Consider the following 7,589-nt stretch of genomic DNA (forward strand, 5'->3'; position numbering starts at 1 on the left):
CAACAACCTAAACCTCAGCTTCAGGAGATGAGTCAGTAGCTTTGCAAGGCAAGGACACACATAAATTGTATCAGCAGCTCTTGGTACTTGTGAGACTAGTTTAGGCACAGATCATTCTCCCTCCCAGACCTGTGCTGGATCCTGGCTGCTGGACCTGGTGACAAGAGAGCATTCCCAGATGGGGGTTCAAAGTGGCAGATGAGCAGCTCTGAGGCTTGCCAAGTCAGCAAGCAACACTTTTCTGCCCCCACGTTGTGCTGATCTGCCAGTTATGGTTTTCCAGCACCAAAGGAAGCAAAGATACTAATTTCATAGCATGGAAATGACACTGTTGCATCACTAAAGTAATAACTGCCCACATCACCATGAGTATCTCATGAAACTGGAAGCAAAACAATCTTTTCACCATTACTGTCAGCCAGTTTAATTTTAAATTGGTTTTGGTTTTTTTTTTAACACTTTTTTATGCTTTAGTTTTTACTTATTTTCAAGGAAATGTATTGTGGAAAAGAGCTATCTTAAAACTGTTGTCTTGAAAATTTCAATTAAAAGACAACTCTAGTATGTTTCAGAGGAAGATCTTTTATTTCCCCTAGGCTGGTGCAGCTCTCCTTAGTCTTTCTCTGTAAAACAGCATCCTTGCTTCTTGCAGATAGAGCTGGAGAAAGCTCTGACATGGTTCTGGGCAAACACTGGAGCTGGAGATAGCTCTGATGAGGTTCTGGCAAACACTGCAGCGGGGCCTCTTCCTTTCCACCAGTCTGGTGGGCTTGCATTGCTATTGATCTAGCCCAGTTGGACCTCCCCATGCACAGAACTCCAAACTTGCGCCCTGAATCCGCTCTGCTGAAATTGCTCTGCTTGCAGTCATGTAAATGAACCAGCTCGTGGGGCAGGGAGTACACCAACCTTACCATTTGGGGCACATGTGGTGTAACCATATGCATTACTTTGGTGCTGCAGGACCTTGATAGCACTGTACGTATCCCACATTTCCCAGTACGGCTCCCAAGATACTCCTGTGAACATCATTTCTGTGGTCAGTTAACTGTTTGCTTTTGTTTGCATTTTGTATCTGATTTGTTCCAAAGTAATCAGGACACAGGCATTTGTGCACATCACTGAGTCACCAGCTTCTCTGTGAGCAGCAGCTGCGCGGGCTCCTGGCGTGGAGGCCTGGTTTGTATTATGGTGAGGGAAACACTAAGCCTCCAGGGGCTGGTATTTGGGGTGGTAAGAGGAAAAGAGCTATTCACTGTAAAGCTGGTTTTCTTTTCATGGCCCAGTATTTTCTTGGGTAGTTTTCCCTTTTTGACATGTTTAGGTGTGGTTTTGTGGTTCTTTTGCTGACCTTCTGGTTGTCTTTCCCACTGAAATGCAGTGACCTTGGCCTGATTCCACAGGGAGGAGATGCAGTCAATCCTTTTATGTGGTCTTGCCTCTTTCTAAACACTTATCCTGGTACATTGGTGCACTGATGGCTCCAGGAAAGGAATATATATATCCTCCTGGCTAAAAGGAAGAAGCGAAGGCTGGGGTCTGGATTTCACATGCCTGGGAGATGAAGCTGAGAGTGCTACATCACCACCACACTAACCAAGCTATGCCAGAAGTGGGTCATTCCCGTATTGATGCAGGTGTGCATGCGTGCGAGGGGGTTCCAGCCCGCGTACGTGTGCATATGGTGGGAATGCTTACTGGCATTCTTCTATTGTACAAACAGAAGGACAAAAAATGTCCCTACAGAGGGACAAAAAAATTCTTGTTCTACTCTTTTTTTATCCTGTTTAGTGAAATGTTGCTGAATACGCATATAAAATCAATTGTGTAGTGCTTTGAAAGAAAATGTGTATTGTAATAGAGTTTGCTTTTATTAAGGGGGATGAAATCATTGGCGTTCTGCCGTGTGGTCCTGACAGGAAGAGGAGATATGGGCAGAGCCAAAATCGTGTTGGATGTGCCAGGGACCAGTGAGGGCTGGCTGCTTCCCGAGTGAGCCAAGGACCGTAAAAAGGCAGGTGGGAGCAGTCACTGCACCAGCAAGGAGCTGGGATGAGGAATGGCAGGTCTGGGTGAGGGTCAGGTCCAGAAACAGTGATCAGACTGGTGATCCCCCCAGGAAAGCCACAGTGATGAGACAGGTCTGAAGGCAAGTCAAGCCAGTGAATCAGAGTTAAAATGGCAGAGGTACAAGAGCAGGTGTGGGTGTAGCTGCTGTGACACAACCGTGGTGTAGCACAAGCAGGGACCAGTGGTGCAGCCTCAGTTTCAAAGCATGTCCCAAAGGACAGGAGGGGCAGATCCTCACTTCTATCTTTCTCCACAACGGCAACAGACAACAAAGGCACTGACAGACTCAGACAGCTAAGCTCCTCAACTCAGCCACCAAAACTCCGGGAAAGGGTGTACTCTCTGGGCCTGAGTGTTGCAGGAGCTCTTATTCATTCGTTTCCTAACCTTCCAAGAGAATACCAGGTAATCTGATTAATTGCTCATGCCAGTTGACCAATTATAATAAAAAATGGTCTGCAGCAAATTATGTCTTCCCGTTGCCTCTACTTTCTTTCTAGGGTTAGACAGCTGCCTGCTTTGCCTGCCCTCAAAAGTGGGGCTAGCTTTGATGCAGGAGGGAAGTTGGGATGAAGAGGTGACACGATCTCTGCTCTGAGCTCTCGTAGCCTTCAGTGAAGGATGGCCAGCAGTGCCATGAGGTTGTCCTACAAAGACTAATTCTTTGCTGCAGCTTTTGGCTGTCAGTGCCACACACACTGACTGGGTACAGAGCCAAGAGTCTATATAATGTAAAGTAAAGCTCAGCCTTGCTGAGAGAAAGCACAACCACAGCTGTAGTTTATGGCTGTGCATACACTTATCTCTGCATGTGCCTGGTGGGCAGGTATAAGTAGCTGTCCCAGTAAACACCATGGTACAGAGAAGAGGTCTCAGCTTTTTCTTCTCACAGTCCTGGAGAAAACTGGAACTTTACTTTGGCTTACATGCAACTTTCAGTGTAGCAGTCAAATTCAAATAACAGCAGCAGCTAAAATTGTAATGATGATGGTAAATGGAATTTCCTTGACAATGTGCTTCTTAAACTCTCTTCCTGCTATAGGGAGATGGGATCAGAGGATGACAAAGTAATGGTGATTGAAAACACCGCATTGAAAGGAGAGAGGAAGAAAGAGTCAAAGGCCTTGGGTAGGGTAGACCTGGTCCACTTCACCTAGGGTCTTGCTCCAGGTTACAGTCTCCCTAGTAGCTCGGTCAGTATTACAAGCTCCAATATTCTTCCAGTTGTCCCAGTTCACTGGGTCTCCTGCTGTGTGGGTGTGCTGTAAGCTGTGCCAGTGAAACCACCTAGGTTATAAGTGACCCTCCATAAAAAGCAGGCAAGTTACACCCCGGATTATTTCACCAAACTGTTTTACACTGGGCCCCCAAAACAATTGTGAGCTCCAGAAATGGTTGTGCCAGTGCAACTGGCAAGGCACAAGGGTCTATAGGGATGAAGGAGGCTCCTCGCTGGTGGACAGGGAACATTGGACCCTTTCTCACTGGCTCTGAAAAATTATAATGTTTTCAGGTGACCAACTGAAATATTGCTTTGCTTACATTTTCAGTCTTGGGAGCATCCAGTCCTCTTAACAGAAGTCAGTTGGCAGATGCAGATTCCGCAGAAGACCTGCAGAGGGAGATCCAATCTGCTCTGCTTTGTCATCGTTCCTTCTCTCCCAACAGCTGGAGCTTGGAACCATCTCAAAGGCAGTCTAGTCTGTTCCTGTGAAGTGTCTACATCTCTGCTGTGAGTACAGTGATCAACAGATATCATAAGGTCCCTCAGCTGTAACTCTGACCCATGCAGTCATCTTCTACAGGCAGGGACCTGCTGTGAAGGTGCTGGTGGTAGCGTTTTACGTAATGCTCTGAACATTGAAACCAGTGCCACAAGGAGCTATTTGGAGCACTGGTGCAAATGAAAAATTGCTTCCATGACTGGAAAGAGACAGGTCAGGTTGGGAGGGTATCAGCTGCTGGTGTGAGTGGGATTTTCCAGGCTCTTTATTTTTGCCAGGTCCATGGGAACTGTCCAAGTGATTCCTCCCAGAAGACTTGGCTAAAGGCCTAACTCAGGATGTTCCAAGTGTCCTAATTCCAACAGGGAGTAGAATCCACAACCTCAGGATGTGTCCCAGCAACTTGACTAAGTCATATCCTGGTTGAGAGGAGTCTCCACCCCACCTAACTCTTGAAGACAGACATGCAAGGGTCATAAAGACTGGCAGAGAGCAGACGAGAAGAAATGCCCTGGTTAAATACTCAGTTGTGTAAGGTCCTATGTGCTCAGGGTGGTGTCTGCCTTTCTTTGCAGCATGGTAGTCTGCTGCTCAACCCAGGAGCTGAATGCCCTGATTACTCATCTTATCAATCAAATTTCCTATTGCTCATTTTGTATGTTGTTCCAGTGAGTCTTGTTGGCCAGGGAGGGGTAAGGAGTGCGTATTGGAGAGTTGGTGGTTTTGCTACCTGACAACTTGATGATCAAATGTATGAGTTGTTCAAGCAAAAGGCTTGGTAGAAGCCATGTTCCTCCAGAGCAGGGTGAAATTCAACAATACAAGGTACTGCTGGGCTGCAAGTAAACGCTGGAAACAGATGTTGTCTATTGTGAGGACTGTTTCTCCTCCCTCTTTTGCAGCTTCTATAGTTCTGGAGATTGAGCAGATAACCAGCCTTGCAGCAAGGATGTTTGCCTGATACATTTCAGAGGGCTTACTCTCAACTGCTAAATTTGGTTGATTTCCTTTCTAGTATTTAGTAATAGTCTGTTTAACAAATGTTAGAAAAAAGAATTTTCCCACATTTCAGGGCTGAAGGGAACGTTATCTTTTATTCCAAGGACAAAAATTGTCCTCACATCTGTTGTTGCAAGTCCAGCGGAGGGCCACAAAGATGATCAGAGGGCTGGAGTACCTCTGCTACGAGGACAGGCTGAGAGAGCTGGGGTTGTTCAGCCTGGAGAAGAGAAGGCTCCAGGGACACCTTGTTGCAGCCTTCTAGTACCTAAAAGGGGGCCTACAAGAGAGATGGGGAGGGACTCTTTATCACGGAGTGTAGCGATAGGATGAGGGGTAACGGCTTTAAAGAGGGTAGGTTTCGATTAGATATTAGGAAGAAATTCTTTACTGTGAAGGTAGTGAGACACTGGAACAGGTTGCTGAGGGAAGCTGTGGATGTCCCATCCCAGGAAGTGTTCAAGACCCGGGTCGATAGGGTTTTGACCAATCTGCATGAGTGGAACCAACCCCATAGCAGATATGTTGGAATTAGATGAACTTTAAGGTCCCTTCCAACTCTAACCATTCTATGATTCTGTAGTTCTATGCCACCTGCAGCTTAGCATTGGACCAAGGCCTAAGATTCTGGTATGAAGAGAACATACTGCCTGGGGGATGGACCTGGGACAGGTCTATGACCAACCAGCTTCTGAGTGTTTGTTTGCCCATAGTATCTAAATCACTCTTCAAAATAAGTTCTTACCCGACTATGTGTTACCAGTTACATGGTAGTACACAAAAAATAAGATGAAATAGGTTCCATGCAACCTTCCCTTTCACACATGCACTGTCCATCTGTCCAGATGCTTCAGCCTATGTGTTTAGAGAGGCCTTTCATCCAGTTCCAGGCACAGCCTTCCCACTGTACATTCATTCTACTTTATGGGAATGTCTGCTGCCTCTTTCTTCCCTGTATCTCACTACTGATGTCTTTTCAGTCTTCAAACAGGGTCCACATCTCTCCCTGGCTTTAGTGTATGAAGAGTGATGAGGGACTATAAACAGATCTTCAGGTTTGTCCTCCTTGGTCCTCAGCTCCTTGGGTGGATCAGGAGCTGATGACATCTGTTGGAGAAGGAAAGAGGCATGTCTTGCCAAAGTCCTGTGGTCTTTGGAGGGTCATGACTGAATGCAGCTGTGATGTAGGAGGTGTGAAGAGGGTGGGGAGGAACTGGTGTGGCATGGCTGCTGAGCTTGTGATGGGGCCTGCATCATCTCAGACTCAGCACGTACTCAGCACTGGGTAGGTCAAAGGCAGGGACATACAGTTCCCTTAGCTCCTTCCACAGGCAGCCCTTGCTCCTAGGGGGTCTGAGCTGTCAGGATGCCCAGTGTCCTAGTTCTGGTTGGTCTGTCCTCCCTGGCCGACTGTTTTCCCAGCTGCTGTCCTCTCCAGTGGAGGAGGTGATTTCTTATGAGTCATCCTCTTCAGGAAAGAAACCTCTGGGTTCTTCCCCCCATGGTGTGAGCAGATGAGGGGGAAGGTATCCATAACTATTTTATTTTCAGGATCTCAGCTGGGGGCAGGAAGATTGGAAAATGCAGACTTAAATTCTTAGCTTAGGGTGTCACTTATGAATAGGAGTTGGGCAGAAACGTGCAGGAAATATTCTCACAGACTTTAAACTTGAAAGCTAAACAGTTCTCGAGTTAAAAACAACACCAACTTCTCATCTTTTTTCTTGTACAGGATGATGGTCTGGTGGGACACAGGAGATCTGAGTTCTATTTCTGGCTCTTGTCACCAGCTTCCTATGACCTTGGACTAGCCACCCAACCTCTCTATGTGCCTCCATTTCCTAATCTGTAAAACGGGCGCAATCACATTCACCTGCCCCATGCAGACACTCTTACTCTTGCGACTTATTTCATAGCCTAAAAATAGAGGAAGGACCATACTGAGTCAAACCAAAGATCTGATTCACCCTTTCTCTGGCTACACAGGGGAAAAGTGGAAACACAGGGCTTGAGTTTCGCTGTCATGGGCTCTCTTCTGCTCTGTCACAAAATGAAACACATATGAAAAACACGAGATAAGCACATAGGGAGGAGAAATATATTTCTAGGATGGTCCTGGATGTCACAGGGTCGGTGAGGGCCAGCAGCAGCTCTGGCAGGGCAGACTCCGGGAGCATCCTTAGCCAGTGCTGCCCCTTCCTGGCTTCCCGGCTCCGAGCGCTCGGTGCTGCTGGCAGGGGGACCTGCCTCCGCTCTGGGACGTGCCGCGCAGAGGGCAGGCTGCCCCGCCGGTCGCCCCCCACCCAGGGGAGGCGGGGAGAGGAGCCCCGGGGCTCCGGGGCGCGGGCAGAGCTTTGGGGCGCTCCGAGCATGCTGCCTGGCACCCGGGGAAAGGCTGTGCGGCACCGGCATAACCTGTGGCCCCCGGCTCGGGAGCCGGCGTGGGGATGAGGTGCCGCCGGGGTCTTCTCGCGGAGCAGGAGAGGGGCTCTGAGGGGCAGGGACCCCCCGGTGCGGGAATCGCAAATCCCGCTGCTCTTCTTCTCCGGAGGAGCCCGGCCGGCTGCGGGCGGCGAGCCCCGCTCCCCTCCCCGGCAGCGCTGCGGCTTCGGCGCCTTGGAAACTCCCCAGAGCCGGGCTCCGGCGGGAGGGCACGGCCGGTTTCCGCGGGGGACCCGCGGGGGAGCAGCCCCGTGTGCCCGCCGGCGGGCGGGGTGCGCATCCCGGGGAGGGCGTGCTCCCGGCGGAGGATGTGGGCCGGGGGCGGGGGGGGGGGGGCGCGGGGGGGGGGGGGGA

This window comes from Calidris pugnax, unplaced genomic scaffold, assembly GCF_001431845.1.
Source record: "Calidris pugnax isolate Ruff unplaced genomic scaffold, ASM143184v1 scaffold20, whole genome shotgun sequence".
In the NCBI taxonomy this organism is placed as follows: Eukaryota; Metazoa; Chordata; class Aves; order Charadriiformes; family Scolopacidae; genus Calidris; species Calidris pugnax.